The 18,488-nt window shown below is 47.9% G+C and overlaps 2 protein-coding genes across 2 annotated transcripts in view; one reads left to right on the forward strand and one right to left on the reverse strand.

Moving 5' to 3' along the window:
- Positions 1-18,488, reverse strand: part of LOC135057021 (zinc finger protein 585A-like) — a 180,088-nt gene that overhangs the window by 7,294 nt on the left and 154,306 nt on the right. The gene's annotated exons all lie outside the window — the stretch shown is intronic.
- Positions 16,660-18,488, forward strand: part of LOC135056963 (zinc finger and SCAN domain-containing protein 12-like) — a 60,346-nt gene continuing 58,517 nt past the window's right edge. Inside the window, exon 1 of the mRNA XM_063962759.1 lies at positions 16,660-16,701. The gene's annotated coding sequence lies outside the window, so the exon portion shown is untranslated. The remainder of the gene's footprint in view (positions 16,702-18,488) is intronic.

Below are 18,488 nucleotides of genomic sequence, written 5' to 3' on the forward strand. Positions count from 1 at the left end.
AAAGTCCAAACAGACCCCTATCCAAGCACCAAGGGACAGGGTCCACTTTTTCATATTACAGAATGCATTCTACGTGCTACTTTGTCTTCCTCTTCCACAGCTGAGTGCCTGGATAATCTGCAGATATTTCCAGATATTTCTCCTGCCAAGAGGCGTCTATTCCACTCAATGGCTACAGCTTTATGCAAAGGAAATGTGCAATGCAAATAGGGCTTACCTACTAAGCTTATTGTGATGCGAAACGGCGCCTTAGCAGTGATATTCACCCAAATATGGCCCTGCTATTCTGAAAAATAAGTAGTTATGGTAGACTTACCGTCGATAACTCTATTTCTCCGAAAACCACAGTATCCACAGGATATACATTGTGATATGAGGTAGCGTCAGTGGAATGGCACCAACGATCACAGCCTTTGGCCTCCCAGAATGCAACGGGACAGTATCCTTTATCCCCCGCCTCCTGGTTATTTTCTAGTTATATTCCAAAGCTCAAGGCAGGAGCATCATAGAGAGCCCTTATCAGGCAAGAAGAACACACACACACACACACACACACACACACACTTCCATACAAGAAGGAAGATCCTCAAATCAGGTGCGTCAGGGTGAAATCCCTGTGGATACTGTGGACTTCAGAGAAATAAAGTTATCAACGGTAAGTCTACCATAACTACTTATTTCTCCTGCAGGGTCCACAGTAGTATCCACAGGATATACACTGGGATGTCCCAAATTTAGTGGAGGGGATGCTCCTGATTGGACAGGAGAATCCTTCGCCTGAATGCAGTGTCCGGAGAGGCAAAGGCATAATATCATATGAATGTGTTAATGGAAGACCATGTGGCTGCCTTACATATCCATTCAGCTGAGGCACCAAGGCGTGCTGCGCAAGATTGACCTACCTTACGAGTATAATGAGCAGAGACATTAGCTGGAACAGGGACACCAGCTTGAGAATAAGCTTCCGAGATAGTCATCCGAGCCAACTCGCCAGTGTTTGCTTGTCAGCAGGCCATCCTCGCTTATGGAACCCATAAAGAATGAAGAGAGTGTCTGTCTTTCGGATGGCACTGGTACGAATCATGTATATCCTTAAAGTCCGGACTACGTCTAAAGGTGCATCTCCCACATAAAGGTCCGGCCCTTGGAAAGCCGGAACTACAATTTCTTCGTTAAGGTGTAACTTAGAGACCACCTTAGAAAGATATCCAGATTTGGTTCTGAGAACTGCTCTATCTGGATGAAAAATCAAAAAAGGAGGATGACATAACAATGCCCCTAAATCTGAAACTCTTCTAGCTGAAGCAATAGCCAGTAGAAAGAGAACCTTAGCTGTCAACCATTTAAGATTTACTTGACTCAGTGTTTCAAATGGGGAAACTTGAAGCATCTTTAGGACTACATTTAGATCCCAAGGAGCTGTAGGAGGAACAAAAGGAGGTTGGGTGTGAAGTATTCCTTGGAAAAAAGTGCAAACATCCTGTAGGTTAGCAACTTTCTTTTGAAACCATACAGTCAATGAACTCTCAAGGAAGCGACCTGGAGACCTTTGCCCATAACTGCTTGAAAGAATGCTAGGACTCTGGAAACACTGAAAGACCTAAGTTCAAATTTCCTGGCACTGCACCACTGAATATATGCTTACCCGGTAATAAATGTGAGCAGAGGACGGTTTCCTTGCTCTAAGCATTGTATGAATTACCTGTTATGAAAGCAAAAGGATTTTCACAATGGATGTCTCAAGAGCCACGCCGTCAAAGACAGCCAATCCATGTGCTTGTAATTAGAAGGACCATGAGACAGTAGATCTGGACGTTGAGGCAGTAAAAACAGAGTATCCACGGACAGCCTCTGTAGATCTGTGTACCAATGACTTCTGGGCCATGCCGGAGCTATAAGTATCACGGCGCCTTTTCCTTGTTTGACTTTCCGAATAACCCTGGGCAACAGGGTGATTGGTGAAAACACATAGGCCAGATGATAGTCCCATTTCACTGACAGAGAATCCACGAAGATCGCTTTGGGATCCTTTGTCCTTGACCCATATGCAGGAACTTTGTTGTTCTGCAGAGAAGCCATGAGGTCCATCTCTGGCAGCCCCCACTTGTTTACCAGAATCTAGAAGACCTCTGGGTGTAAGGCCAATTCGTTTGCAGGTATAGCGTGTCGACTGAGAAAATCCGCTTCCCGGTTTAGGATTCCCGGAACAAACACTGCGGACAAGGCCGGATAATGAAGTTCTGCCCACCTTAACGTGCGGCTTACCTCCTTCATTGCCTTTTGGCTTCGAGTTCCTCCCTGATGATTGAGATACGCTACTACCATCGCATTGTTCAAGAGAATCTGGACCGGTTTTTCTTGAAGAATGTCCTTTGCCTGAGTGAATGCCATATACAGTATATGGCCCGGCGTTCCAATATATTTATCGGCAGGCAACTTTCTTCCTTGTACACTGCCCCTGGAAGCAGCACTTTTTTTGACACGGCTCCCCAACCCTGAAGACTGGCATCCGTTGTCAGAACCTCCCACTCAGAGATCCAAAAGGGTCGCCCTTTGTCCAGATGGGATGTCTGTAGCCATCAGGCCAACGACCTCCCTACTTCCTGAGGAAAGACCATAGTCTGAGTTTTTATCGTCTGATGTAGTCCATTCCATCTGGAAAGAATCAGACATTGAAGGGGCTTCGAGTGGAATTGAGCATATTCCACCATGTCGAATGTTGACACCATAGATCCCATCACTCACATTGCTGCCTGAATGGATACTCTTTGATTGTGTAGTAGCTACTGAATCCTTGTCTGTATTGTGGATATTTTGTTCAGAGGTAGAAAAACTCTCTGAAGCCTGGAATCCAATACAGCCTCCAGGTGCGTCATGCGTTAAGACGGAACCAGGGATGACCGCCCAATTTATGAGCCAGCCGTGGCTTTGTAAACAGGCTATTGTCAATTGCAGATGGCCCTGGAGAGTTTCCTGGGAATGAGACAGGATTAACAGGTCGCCCAGGTATGGGAAAATTCTTGTCCCCTGACGACGGAGATAAGCCGCCATCACCACCATCATTTTGGTGAACACTCTTGGAGCTGTAGCCAGTCCAAATGGTAGGGCCTGAAACTGAAAATGTTGCCTGAGGATAGCACTGATGGAACGGTGCTATAGGTCAGGGATGGGGAACCTTTGGCCTTCCAGCTGTTGTTAAACTTCACATACCAGCAAGCATTGCAACAGTTTTTGCTATTTGGCCATGCAAAAACTGATGCAGGGCATGAGGGGATGTGTAGTTCAACAACAGCTGGAGGGCCCAAAGTTCCCCATCCCTGCTATAGGTACACGCAGGTAAGCATCCTGGATATCTAGGGCCCCCGGCTCCACGTCCAAGATAATGGAACGTAAAGTCTCCATATGAAAACGAGGCACCAAATCTACAGTGCATCCGGAAAGTAGGGAAAGATGAATGCAGCAATGTACAGAGGCTGATGGCTTATCTTCTGGTTTGGAAGAAGGCCCTCTGGTAGCCCAATGCTTTTTAGTCTTTACAGACTTATCCGATCGGGACTGTTTGCCGTAACCCTTTCCTTTTGCTTTTCCTTGGGTCCGAAAGGACTGAAAAGCTGGAAACCTAGGTTTAGACTTGTAGGTAGAAGGAAACGACACTTTCTTACAGTCTGCTTCTGACGCCAGAATATTGTTTAACTCTTTACCAAAAAGAATATCTCCAGTAAAAGGCAAAATCTCTAGTCCTTTTTTGGACTCTGAGTCAGCCTTCCATGTACGTAGCCAGACAGCTCTGCGTGCTGCTACTGTGGAGGCTGATGCTTGAGAAGCTATAGTACCCATATCCAAGGCTGCTTCTTCCATAAAGACAGCTGCTTGTTTAATATGTGCAATATGGGACTTTTGTTCTCTGTACACCATTAGCAGATCGTCTTCTAATGCATCAGCCCAGGCCGCCACTGCTTTCACCATCCAGGCTGAAGCCATGGCCGGCCTAACAACTGCCCCTGACAAGGAAGAAACTGTTTTTAGAAAACCATCTATTTTTCCATCCGTATTATCAGTGGTTCCCAAACTGTGTGCCGTGGCTCCCTGGGGTTCCTCAGGGCACATGCAGGGTGCCTTGGATTGGTGGTCCAGGACCAATTCAAATTATTTATGGTCAATATAAAAGGCCAAACTAGTGCTGGTGGCTGTCAGTCATAAACTATGGGGACAAACAGAAACAAATCTTGTCCCTCACCACATAACTGAACCTAAGGATGACATATAAACACAATTTACTTAATTTAATATTTATTTCTACATATCTCAATAAGACATTTTTGGCCTAGGGGTGCCGCGAAAAAAATTCAGATACTCCAGGGCGCCGTGATTCAAAAAAGTTTGGAAACCACTGCGTTATATCATTTAATGATGTTGAAGTCAGAGGTAATGTCGATTTACGTACCAACCGAATGACGTGCATATCTATTTTGGGAGCAACCTCCCTTTTCAAACAAACCCCTGCCGGAAGAGGATAATGAGAATTCCCTTTTTTAGGAATTCCGAGCTTCCTACTGGGTGTGACTCATGTATCTTGTATGATTTCCGTCAGCTGTTTTGACTCCTGAAATTCAGTTCTGACCGTTTTGGGAGATTTAAACACAGGTGCCTTGGATTTTAACAAAAGCACTGCTGCCTCCTCTAAGGATAGAATGGCTTTCATAGCATTAATTAGCTCAGGTATATCTACTGAGCTGGGACCTTCATCCTCATCTCTGTATGCAGACCCCGAATACAAAGAATCATCCTCATCCTCCGAAGTGTCCCCTTCTGAAACCTGTGTAGACTGTGAAGATGTTGTTTCATGTCTGTGTGATTTACATTCCACAGGCCTTTCAGCCTGTTTTGTTGAAAGGCTGAAGATTCCTGGACTGGATGTAACTTATCCCTGGTATTGGAGCTGGTATTATCCGCTCAGCTATATTGTATAACGTTTGTGCAAAAGAAGTCCATGGAGGTTCTGATTGTACCTGTGCCTGCCTTGGATTATTAAGGAGGCTTTGGTGGAAGCTATAACAATTTGCACATAATCCATTTTGTACCAGATCTTGAGAGGTTAACCCTGCTTTGCATGACAAACATGATTGTGCTGCTGTGGAGAGTGTATCCTCCTCACCCTTGCCTCTCTTAGACATGGTAAATCACACACCTGTATGGTGTTAAATACTGAATTTGTGAACGCATTCACTGTAAGCTTACTAAAGTAATATACAATCTGATCACTCCCTGCCTTGCACCAGCATTGAGGATCGGATATAAAGAAACCGCAAAACGGACAGAAATATAGTATAGTAAAGGTCAGCAGCCGCACTAGCAATCAGTCACAAGTTATACATTAGTATAATAAGCAATATAAGCACATATTCAACAACAGATACGATTCAGGTGTGTAGGAGAAACATATTACTGCATTACCTTATATAGGACACTTAACGTATTCAGTCGCACAGTGAAAGAAACAGCAGTAACAGTTTATCAGACACTTATCCAACTACATGTACCCTAATGGTAGGTAGAGACTTAGGGGGTCCTTCAGATCTGATCCCTCACTGACGTTTTTCGCAGCGGTGCGAACAGGCTATCACTGCGCATACGTATGCACCGCAATGCGCATGCGTGCCTTACAAGTACACACAGAAACGATGTCTTGCACAGGTTTAAGCGACGCTTCCATTCGCACCGCCATTCGCAAGAAGATTGACAGGAAAGGGGCGTTTCTGGGTGTCAACTGACCGTTTTAAGGGAGTGTTTGGAAAAACGCCAGCGTGTCGGGGAAAATGCAGGCGTGGCTGGGCGGGTTTGTGACGTCAAATCCGGACACGAATAGGCTGAAGTGATCGCAAGCGCTGTGTAAGTTCTGAGCTACTAAAAAAACTGCACAAGCTCCTTTTGTACCGGGGCGGATGCACACGCGTTCGCACACTTGCACAGCTAAATCACACTCCCCTATAGGCGGTGTCTATGCGTTTGCAGCGCTGCAAAAAATAGCTAGCGAGCGACCAGATCTGAATGACCCCCTTAGTGCTGTATCACCTGCCTCAGTAGAGTGGGATACAGGGAGACTTAACCCCGATTCCAGGAATTGATCAATATGTTATCCAACGCTGAGGGGATCCAGATGCAAATAGTGAACACCGACGCACAAGTGAACATATATGTTATCAGTGAACACAGACGCCCAAGTGACACAGCCGCCTATGCTGCGACTGGGTCCGTTGGATATCTAGCGTCTCAGACGGAAGCAGGAAATCAGTTAATGGCGGGAAACTCGGAGGAAACTGGTCAGGAACCGGGCGGAGGGGCGCACAATAGAGCGTTTTACTCCCCACTGCTGACATCAACCTGGATCCCGGCCTCTTACTAATCCCTGGAGCCTATGATTCCTGAGGCCTAGCGCTGGTGCGGAACCAACGCATTACCTTCTCCCTGTTCTCCAGCCACAACTGGACTTTGCTAGTACATCTTCACTGACACCCGCTGAAACAGTACTGTACACGTGGGAAAGCGTTATCGCGACCCAGCAGAGAGTTGTTGGAGTCACTCTTTCTAAGGTGCATATAAAAGACACTTTGTAGAAAGATCACTCAGAAAGAATAAGACTATAAAAATAAATTAAAGAAAAAAGCTTATTGCTGGCCAAAAAATCTGCAGCCTTAGACCGTGGTCCGGCTCCTGCCACACCAAAAAAAAATAAAAAATTGCCTGAGCCAGAAGGCGGGGATATAGGAGACTGGCCCGTTGCATTCTGGGAGGCCGAAAGCTTTGATTGTTGGTGCTATTCCACTGACGCTACCTTATATCCCAATGTATATCCTGCAGATACTACTGTGGACCATGCAGGAGACAGTGGGACATTCCTGTTGACAGTCATTCATGACACTTTACCTAAACCCTAAAGGAGTAAGACTGTGGCAGACACTCTGAGAGTTTGTTTCCTACTGTAACGTGTGCCAAATGGGACTAAATTACTGGGCAAGGATCTTGATATGGGTTGAAAACATTTTTTTCTCTTTATCTCCTGTGCTATTTAATTGCTATATGGACTACGGTCTGACATTCTTTCCATTTACGCTTTGTTATACCTTTCTAGAATGCTTGGGTGTTCAGGCAAAGCATGGCTGATTCATCTCATATCCTGCTGCCCTTATAACTGTGTTGGTAGCACCTAAATTGGATATCAGGCCATGTTCTTGGCCTTCACCTCCTTTGGTTACATTGAGAATAAGAATAGTACTATGTTATGCTATATTTGATATTTCTTTCTACAATTGTTACTATGATGATTATATTTTGCACTCTCGTATGGCTACTTGGGGTAGTCGGTGGGTCCCACTTTTAGGCCTGACCGCTACCTTTTTCCACCTTTCTGTCACAGTACCCTAGTGACGGAATCTTTAGCTCCTTTATGGACGCTATTTCTGTTAGTCTCCCATTTTTCTTCCCTATTTTCTTTTCTTTGATAGTTTTGAAGAATGCAGACGTCCTACAGACTCTATTGGACTTTCCACAGATGATCCTAGAGGTTTCATACCATGATATGATCTCTCTCAATTATGGTGAAGTTTTAAGTCTTAATGTAAAAGGTCTCAATTCTCCTCGTAAGAGACGTCTTGCACTAAAATATTTTGCTGATATTTTGTTGGTTTTTGCCCAACTGCTAACAAATTTGCTGGTACGATCAGATCCGGATATTAGTATATGAAGCAGTGGATTGATATGCTGTAATTCTAGTCACAATCTGGTACGCGTTTTTTTTATTGGTGGGTGTGGGCACCCTGAAAAGAATTACTACACCATAGGCGCTTGTTCCTCTCCCTCTTGTTCACAGATTCTTTGGCTATCTAGCTAGTAGCAATTTGAGGAACTGAGCAGCCGCCCAAAGAAGTGGAGTGTGTGAGATTGAGGCTATAAAGCCTACATTGGACTTCATGGAACCCTGTGGACTACATCAGGGTATAGAAATATTGGACTGGGAGAAGCACACTGATCTATTCCGTTTTGAAACTCTCTCTCTCTATATATATATATACACACACACACATATATACATACACATTTTATTTTTTTAGTACACAGCATGGCCGCTGGTAACACACAGTGACATGATGTGAGGAGGAGAGCAGGAGTATAATAGGGGCTGATGGCTCCTGATGTATGAGATACAACAGAGAGTGTGGGGAGGAGACTGGTCAGATCTCTGGGCTGGTAACACACAGTGACATGATATGAGGGGGAGAGCAGGAGTATAATAGGGGCTGATGGCTATGAAATACACCAGAGAGTATGGGGAGGAGACTGCTCAGATCTCTGGGCTGGTAACACACAGTGACATGATGTGAAGGGGAGAGCAGGAGTATAATGGGGGCTGATGGCTATGAGATACACCAGAGGGTGTTGGGAGGAGACTGGTCAGATCTCAGGGCTGGTAACACACAGTGACATGATGTGAGGAGGAGAGCAGGAGTATAATAGGGGCTGATGGCTCCCGATGTATGAGATACACCAGAGAGTATGGGGAGGAGACTGGTCAGATCTCTGGGCTGGTAACACACAGTGACATTATGTGAGGGGGAGAGCAGGAGTATAATAGGGGCTGATGGCTCCTGACTACCCCACTGGGAAAATATATTTCCCTCATTAGTTTGTACTGATAGAGGATGGTGTAATATAAGAGATTGCCGTAGTGACTGAGCAAGGAGAATATGTAATAAGTGATTATTACTCACCTTTGCTGATATCTGTAGGGATTTCCTCCTCCTTACACTGCTGATCACCCCTCATATACGTCTCTTCTTCTCCCTCTGTATCTTCTGCCTTCATATCAGTCACATACGTCTCTTCTTCTCCCTCTGTATCTTCTGCCTTCATATCAGTCACATATGTCTCTTCTTTTCCCTCTGTATCTTCTGTCTTCATATCAGTCACATAAGTCTCTTCTTCTCCCTCTATATCTTCTGCATTCATATCAGTCACATACGTCTCTTCTTCTCCCTCTATATCTTCTGCCTTCATATCAGTCACATACGTCTCTGCTTCTCCCTCTATATCTTCTGCCTTCATATCAGTCACATACATCTCTGCTTCTCCCTCTATATCTTCTGCCTTCATATCAGTCACATATGTCTCTTCTTCTCCCTCTGTATCTACTGCCTTTATATCAGTCACATACGTCTCTTCTTCTCCCTCTATATCTTCTGCCTTCATATCAGTCACATACGTCTCTTCTTCTCCCTCTATATCTTCTGCCTTCATATCAGTCACATACGTCTCTTCTTCTCCCTCTATATCTTCTGCCTTCATATCAGTCACATACGTCTCTTCTTCTCCCTCTGTATCTTCTGCCTTCATATCAGTCACATGCGTCTCTTCTTCTCCCTTCATATCAGTCACATACGTCTCTTCTTCTCCCTTCATATCAGTCACATACGTCTCTTCTTCTCCCTCTGTATCTACTGCCTTTATATCAGTCACATACGTCTCTTCTTCTCCCTCTGTATCTTCTGCCTTCATATCAGTCACATACGTCTCTTCTTCTCCCTCTATATCTTCTGCCTTCATATCAGTCACATACGTCTCTTCTTCTCCCTCTATATCTTCTGCCTTTATATCAGTCACATACGTCTCTTCTTCTCCCTCTATATCTTCTGCCTTCATATCAGTCACATACGTCTCTTCTTCTCCCTCTGTATCTTCTGTCTCCATATCAGTCACATACGTCTCTTCTTCTCCCTCTATATCTTCTGTCTTCATATCAGACAGACGTTATACCTAAAATAAAATCAAAACACTATAATGACAGTATAATATCAGTGCATAAGACACAGCTACTCTACTATAGCTACATATACTGACAGTCCACAACACCCATAAAGGGATATAACTTGTGGCGAGCGTAGCTAATTACCGAGCCCGCATGAGGCTTTCTAGCACTCTCCTCGCTGCTGGCATATTAGTGGCCAGGATGCCGCTGTCAGTATACTGGCGTCCGGTGTCCCGGCCGCATGTAAATCATATGTATTCCTCCCGCCTACCTGATCCTCCTGTGGGATCCTGTGATTCTCCTCTGTACAATCCTGGGAATACAGAGGACGGGGACATCTCTCTGGGGTATCTCTGTTACTAGGCACATCTGTAGGAGACACACAGTGACTGAGTACAGTGCATATAAGTGATTATCAGATGATGTGTGTATATAGGAGCCCCCATACCTGCTCTCCCCTGCACAATACATGACAGTCTCCTCTTACCCAGTGATGTGAGGGGCCGGTGATTCTCCATCATCACGTCCTTGTACAGACCCCTGTGTTCCTCTATATACTCCTCCTCCTGCATGGAGATATAGACAGTGACATCCTGACACCTTATAGACACCTGACACACACAATGATACAGTCATCACCCAGACACAACCCCTGGTGTTACTGTATAATGTCCCATTCCCAGCAGTCACCTCTTCAGTCATCACCCAGACACATCCCCTGGTGTTACTGTATAATGTCCAATTCCCAGCAGTCACCTCTCCAGTCATCACCCAGACACATCCCCTTGTGTTATTGTACAATGTCCCATTCCCAGCAGTCACCTCTCCAGTCATCACCCAGACACATCCCCTGGTGTTACTGTATAATGTCCAATTCCCAGCAGTCACCTCTCCAGTCATCACCCAGACACATCCCCTGGTGTTATTGTACAATTTCCCATTCCCAGCAGTCACCTCTCCAGTCATCACCCAGACACATCCCCTGGTGTTACTGTATAATGTCCAATTCCCAGCAGTCACCTCTCCAGTCATCACCCAGACACATCCCCTGGTGTTATTGTACAATGTCCCATTCCCAGCAGTCACCTCTCCAGTCATCACCCAGACACATCCCCTGGTGTTACTGTATAATGTCCCATTCCCAGCAGTCAACTCTCCAGTCATCACCCAGGCACATCCCCTGGTGTTACTGTATAATGTCCAATTCCCAGCAGTCACCTCTCCAGTCATCACCCAGACACGTCCGCTGGTGTTACAGTATAATGTCCCATTCCCAGCAGTCAACTCTCCAGTCATCCCCCAGACACATCCCCTGGTGTTACTGTGTAATGCCCCATTCCCAGCAGTCACCTCTCCAGTCATCACCCAGGCACATCCCCTGGTGTTACTGTATAATGTCCAATTCCCAGCAGTCACCTCTCCAGTCATCACCCAGACACAACCCCTGGTGTTACTGTATAATGTCCCAATCCCAGCAGTCACCTCTCCAGTCATCACCCAGACACATCCGCTGGTGTTACTGTATAATGCCCCATTCCCAGCAGTCACCTCTCCAGTCATCACCCAGACACATCCCCTGGTGTTACTGTATAATGTCCCATTCCCAGCAGTCACCACCCAGACACGTCCCCTGGAGTTACTGTATAATGTCCCTTTCCCAGCAGTCACCTCTCCAGACATCACACAGACACATCACCTGGTGTTACTCTATATTGTCCCATTCCAAGCAGTCATCTCTCCAGTCATCACCCAGAGACATCCCCTGGTGTTACTGTATAATGCCTCATTCCCAGCAGTCACCTCTCCAGTCATCACCCAGACACATCCCCTGGTGTTACTGTATAATGCCCCATTCCCAGCAGTCACCTCTCCAGTCATCACCCAGACACGTCCCCTGGTGTTACTGTATAATGTCCCATTCCCAGCAGTCACCTCTCCAGTCATCACCGAGACACGTCCCCTGGTGTTACTGTATAATGTCCCATTCCCGGCAGTCATCTCTCCAGTCATCACCCAAACACATCCCCTGGTGTTACTGTATAATGTCCCATCCCAGCAGTCACCTCTCCAGTCATCACCGAGACACGTCCCCTGGTGTTACTGTATAATGTGCCATTCCCAGCAGTCACCTCTCCAGTCATCACCCAGACACGTCCCCTGGTGTTACTGTATAATGTCCCATTCCCAGAAGTCACCTCTCCAGTCATCACCCAGACACATTCCCTGGTGTTACTGTATAATGTCCCATTCCCGGCAGTCATCTCTCCAGTCATCACCCAAACACGTCCCCTGGTGTTACTGTATAATGTCCCATCCCAGCAGTTACCTCTCCAGTCATCACCGAGACACGTCCCCTGCTGTTACTGTATAATGTCCCATTCCTGGCAGTCATCACTCCAGTCATCACCCAAACACGTCCCCTGGTGTTACTGTATAATGTCCCATCCCAGCAGTCACCTCTACAGTCATCACCAAGACACATTCCCTGGTGTTACTGTATAATGCCCCATTCCCAGCAGTCACCTCTCCAGTCATCACCCAGACACATCCCCTGGTGTTACTGTATACTGCCTCAGCAGTCACCTCTCCAGTCAGCAGCTGAATGATCTTGTTGGTGAGTTCCAGGATCTTCTGGTCATTGTGCCTCTCACGTATAAGCGAGTGAGGTGGAGGCACCGTGATGGGGCTCTGGGTCCTGCTCAGTCCTCCTGACACACGGGAATGGCTGATGGGTGCCTCACACTCACTGGATGTCTTCTTCACTACTGTGTAACCCTGTGTATTGGTAGAGACATCAATATAAAGTTGACATAAACTCCCCAGTCATGTCCCTGTATTATTACTATAGCTATAAGTGATGTCACTGTGACGCTCCCAGATCCCCTCACCTCCCCAGTCATGTCTCTGTATTATTACTATAGATATGTGATGTCACTGTGACACTCCCAGATCCCCTCACCTCCCCAGTCATGTCCCTGTATTATTACTATAAATATAAGTGATGTCACTGTGACGCTCCCAGATCCCCTCACCTCCCCAGTCATGTCCCTGTATTACTACTATAGATGTAAGTGATGTCACTGTGACGCTCCCAGATCCCCTCACCTCCCCATTCATGTATTTGTATTATTACTATAAATATAAGTGATGTCACTGTGACACTCCCAGATCCCCTCACCTCCCCAGTCAGCAGGTAGATGATCTCCAGGGCGATATTAATTATCTTCTCAGTCATGTGACTCTTGTCCGTGTCCATCCTGAGTGAATCAGTGAGAATACAGAACGTGTGACATATGATAAAGACGCTGGTTCCTTACAGCTGGAGTGTCTATGACATATGATAAAGACGCTGGTTCCTTACAGCTGGACTGTCTAGGAATAAATATAATACACATAACAGATATTTAGAACTGAGGGACCAGTAAGACATCTCCCCCCCCCCCCCCACCCAGCCATAGATCCCTGGTCAGCATCTGTCAGAGGTTCCTGTGCCCCATAAGGCTCTTCAGAGTCACACAGCGCTGTACTGTATAATGTTACCCCAATGCTCCTCCCATGGCCGGGGTCTTATTCCTCCCAGACACGTACTTGGTGCCAGTTGCTGCACAGGAATCAGTTACAGACACATTAATTAGGGAGGATTTGTGACTGTACCCAGGTCACACAGATAGGGGTGAGGGGAGAGGGGATCCGGATGGTAGGGCGACAGTCCATAAGTCCACCACTATTGGGAAATCATAAAAAAGGTTGACACAGGAAAAGGTCGACTTCACATTTTTATAGTTTATTTTTATCTTTTTCATACTTTACGACCCCCGTGGACTATGATTGGGAATAGTGACCTGGGAAGCGCAGCGAGCCATGCAAGGGGACGCGGTGCAATAATTGGGGTTCCTGGTCATGTGACGAAGAAAATGTTTAATGTGTTGACCTGTCCCGTGTTGGCCTTTTTCACTGTGTTGGCCTTTTCCGCATGTCGACCAATAGCTGTCAACCTATTGACTGACGACCTTATGCAGGGCGATCCTTTGATTCATAACCAGGGGAGAGTACATAGGAGAGCAGACGGGGTGTAGATGTGGGGAGAGGGGAACTAAAGTAGGAAATCTGGGTGTACAGCGGAGGGTGACCACTCATTACTGTTATTATTACTCTGCTGCTATAGTAACAGGACACCACAGGCCACTCCCCCTGTACAGTGGCGGAACAAGCGAGCGGTGGGCCCAGGTGCAACAAAATGCTTTGCCCCCCCCCCCCCCCACCCCCCACATATCCCCACACACACACACATCCCACCAAGTCCACCCCCTCACCCCTGGAGAGGATCTGGTGAGGGGGACCTGCTCAGGGCCAGAGAAATGGATACCTAGCAACAGTGCCGTAACTAGACATTTTAGCACTGTGTGCAAAAATGTGTGCATCGGAGCCCCACCCCTGCATGCAAAACAGGGGCAGTGCGCGCCGTAGGCGCGCGCAAAAATACATAGTGGCGTGGCTTCGTGGGGAAGGGGTGTGGCCATAAAATAATACCAATTCATAAAACGGCGCACAGTAGTCTCCATTATTCAAATTACGTCGCACAGTAGCACCACTACACCAGGTAGAGACCCTTTTACACCTTAGAGCGGACAGATTCCTCTTTTTACACATTACAGCAGACAGCGTGCACTTTTTACACATAACGGCAGACAGCGTGCCCTTTTTACACATAACGGCAGAGAGCGTGCCCTTTTACACATAATGGCAGACCGTGTGCCCTTGTTACACATAGCGGCAGGCAGCGTACACTTTTTACACATAACGGCAGACAGCGTACACTTTTTACACATAACGGCAGACAGCGTGCCATTGTTACACGTAGCGGCAGACAGCGTCCCCTTTTTACACATAATGGCAGACAGCGTCCCCTTTTTACACATTACGGCAGACAGCGTGCCCTTGTTACACATTACGGCAGACAGCGTCCCCATTTTTACACATTACGGCAGGCAGATTCCCCATTTTTACACATTGCGGCAGGCAGATTACCCCTTTGTACACATTGCGGCAGGCAGATTACCCCTTTGTACACATAGTGGCAGGCAGATTACCCCTTTTTACACATTGCGGCAGGCAGATTACCCCTTTTTACACATTGCGGCAGGCAGATTACCCCTTTGTACACATTGCGGCAGGCAGATTACCCCTTTGTACACATTGCGGCAGGCAGATTACCCCTTTGTACACATAGCGGCAGGCAGATTACCCCTTTTTACACATTGCGCCAGGCAGTCCCCCCTTTTTATACATAGCGGCAGGCAGTCCCCCATTTTTACACATTGCGGCAGGCTGATTCCCCTTTTTACACATTACGTCAGGCAGTCCCCCCTTTTTACACATTACGTCAGGCAGTCCCCCCTTTTTATACATAGCGGCAGGCAGTCCCCCATTTTTACACAATGCGGCAGGCTGATTCCCCCTTTTTATACATAGCGGCAGGCAGTCCCCCCTTTTTATACATAGCGGCAGGCAGTCCCCCATTTTTACACATTGCGGCAGGCTGATTCCCCTTTTTACACATTACGTCAGGCAGTCCCCCCTTTTTATACATAGCGGCAGGCAGTCCCCCATTTTTACACAACGCGGCAGGCTGATTCCCCCTTTTTATACATAGCGGCAGGCAGTCCCCCCTTTTTATACATAGCGGCAGGCAGTCCCCCATTTTTACACATTGCAGCAGGCAGGCCCAAGAAAGAAAGAAAGTAAAAAAAGAAAGAAAGAAAAAGAGAAAAAGAAAGAAAGAAGAATTATACTTACCCTCTCCGCCGGCTCAGGCTCCTCAGACGACGATTCCCGGGCTGGAGAGAAGGAGGAGGAGGGAGGTGGAGGAGGGAGCCGCAGCAGCGCTTTGTTACTGGTGGAGGCGCTGCTGCTGCTGCTCCTCTGCTTCCCTATAGGCTGTTCTCGGAAGACAGCCTATAGGGAAGCAGAGGGGCAGCAGCAGCAGCGCCTCCACCAGTAACAAAGCGCTGCTGCGGCTCCCTTCTCAGCCTCCCTCCTCCTCCTTCCCCCGTCTGTAGTACCGCTGCTCCTCTCCTCTCTTTGCCGGGCGGCTGTGCGCTGCGGGCAGCGGTTGCCCGCAGCGCACAGCGGCATGTAATGAGTCAGTTTGTCTCATTACATGCTTGGGCCCCTGGACAGGGGCGGGCCCCAGTGCAGTGCACTGCCGGTAGTTCCGCCTCTGCCCCAGTATAATAATACTAACAGGACACCACAGGCCGCCCCCCCTGTATAATAATACTAACAGTACACCACACGCTGCTCCGCCTGTATAATACTAACAAGACACCACACGCTGCTCACCCCTGTATAATAATAATCATAATAATAACAAAAGGACACCAAAGGCCGCTCCCCCTGTATAATAACAACAACAACAGGACACCAAATGCCACCCCCCCTGTATAATAATAACTACAACAGGACACCACAGGCTGCTCCCCCTGTATAGTAAAACGCCATTATCTGATCTCGACGGACACTGGGAGGCTGCAGCAACCGATGGAAACTCACTTCCTGTGTGTGGAACGCACAACCCGATAGTAAGGTAAGGTGGAACGCACTGGCCGGAAGTAGGGTATGATTGGCACAGGCTACTTCCGGATGACTGGCCACTCCCCTCCTACATCCCGGCCACAGCACCGCCCTCTTTAATGACTAATACCATACATGTCCTCAGTGCAGGAGGCCGGCGGCCATTTTCTTGTAGACCAGTCTGGCAGCTGCAGCAGCAATAAGTTCCCTGGCCGTGTAGTGACGTCAGGAGCGGCGGCCATTTTCCCCTGGTCTGAGCTCCGCCTTCCTTCTATCATTCCCACAAAGCAGCAGGAGCAGAGAGCAGCCATTGCTGTGTCTGGCAGCAGGTAATGATTTTATTATTATTATTATTATTATTATTATTATTATTATTATTCTATAGGCTGAGCAGCTCTGGTGTCAGGTTCTGTACTACAGGGGGAGCAGCCTCTGGTGCCTTGTTATAGTGCAGCTGGAGCAGCCTGTGGTGCCTTGTTATAGTGACGTCTGTCTCTAGGATTGTACGCACAGAGCGCTTACACAGCGCGGTGCCATAGCTAGTAATGTGCTCCTAATGCCCCAGGACCGCCCTGTACCTATCTGCAGTGCCATAGCTAGTAATGTGCCCCTAATGCCCCAGGACCGCCCTGTACCTATCTGCAGTGCCATAGCTAGTAATGTGCCCCTAATGCCCCAGGACCGCCCTGTACCTATCTGCAATGCCATAGCTAGTAATGTGCCCCTAATGCCCCAGGACCGCCCTGTACCTATCTGCAATGCCATAGCTAGTAATGTGCCCCCTAATGCCCCAGGACCGCCCTGTACCTATCTGCAGTGCCATGGCTAGTAATGTGCTCCTAATGCCCCAGGACCACCCTGTACCTATCTGCAGTGCCATAGCTAGTAATGTGCCCCCTAATGCCCCAGGACCACCTTGTACCTATCTGCAGTGCCATGGCTAGTAATGTGCTCCTAATGCCCCAGGACTGCCCTGTACCTATCTGCAGTGCCATAGCTAGTAATGTGCCCCTAATGCCCCAGGACCGCCCTGTACCTATCTGCAGTGCCATAGCTAGTAATGTGCCCCTAATGCCCAGGACCGCCCTGTACCTATCTGCAGTGCCATAGCTAGTAATGTGCCCCCTAATGCCCCAGGACCGCCCTGTACCTATCTGCTGTGCCATGACTAGTAATGTGCCCCTAATGCCCCAGGACCGCCCTGTACCTATCTGCAGTGCCATAGCTAGTAATGTGCCCCTAATGCCCAGGACCGCCCTGTACCTATCTGCAGTGCCATGACTAGTAATGTGCCCCTAATGCCCAGGACCGCCCTGTACCTATCTGCAGTGCCATAGCTAGTAATGTGCCCCCTAATGCCCCAGGACCGCCCTGTACCTATCTGCAGTGCCATGGCTAGTAATGTGTCCCCTAATGCCCCAGGACCGCCCTGTACCTATCTGCAGTGCCATGGCTAGTAATGTGCCCCCTAATGCCCAAGGACCGCCCTGTACCTATCTGTAGTACCAAAGCTAGTAATGTGCCCCTAATGTCCCAGGACCGCCCTGTACCTATCTGCAGTGCCATGGCTAGTAATGTGTCCCCTAATGCCCCAGGACCGCCCTGTACCTATCTGCAGTGCCATAGCTAGTAATTGCCCCCTAATGCCCCAGGACCGCCCTGTACCTATCTACTTTGCCATGGCTAGTAATGTGCCCCCTAATGCCCAGGACCGCCCTGTACCTATCTGCAGTGCCATAGCTAGTAATGTGCCCCCTAATGCCCCAGGACCACCTTGTACCTATCTGCAGTGCCATGGCTAGTAATGTGCTCCTAATGCCCCAGGACTGCCCTGTACCTATCTGCAGTGCCATAGCTAGTAATGTGCCCCTAATGCCCCAGGACCGCCCTGTACCTATCTGCAGTGCCATAGCTAGTAATGTGCCCCTAATGCCCAGGACCGCCCTGTACCTATCTGCAGTGCCATAGCTAGTAATGTGCCCCCTAATGCCCCAGGACCGCCCTGTACCTATCTGCAGTGCCATGACTAGTAATGTGCCCCTAATGCCCCAGGACCGCCCTGTACCTATCTGCAGTGCCATAGCTAGTAATGTGCCCCTAATGCCCAGGACCGCCC

The sequence above is a fragment of the Pseudophryne corroboree genome, chromosome 3 (genome assembly GCF_028390025.1).
Source record: "Pseudophryne corroboree isolate aPseCor3 chromosome 3, aPseCor3.hap2, whole genome shotgun sequence".
Classification (NCBI taxonomy): Eukaryota; Metazoa; Chordata; class Amphibia; order Anura; family Myobatrachidae; genus Pseudophryne; species Pseudophryne corroboree.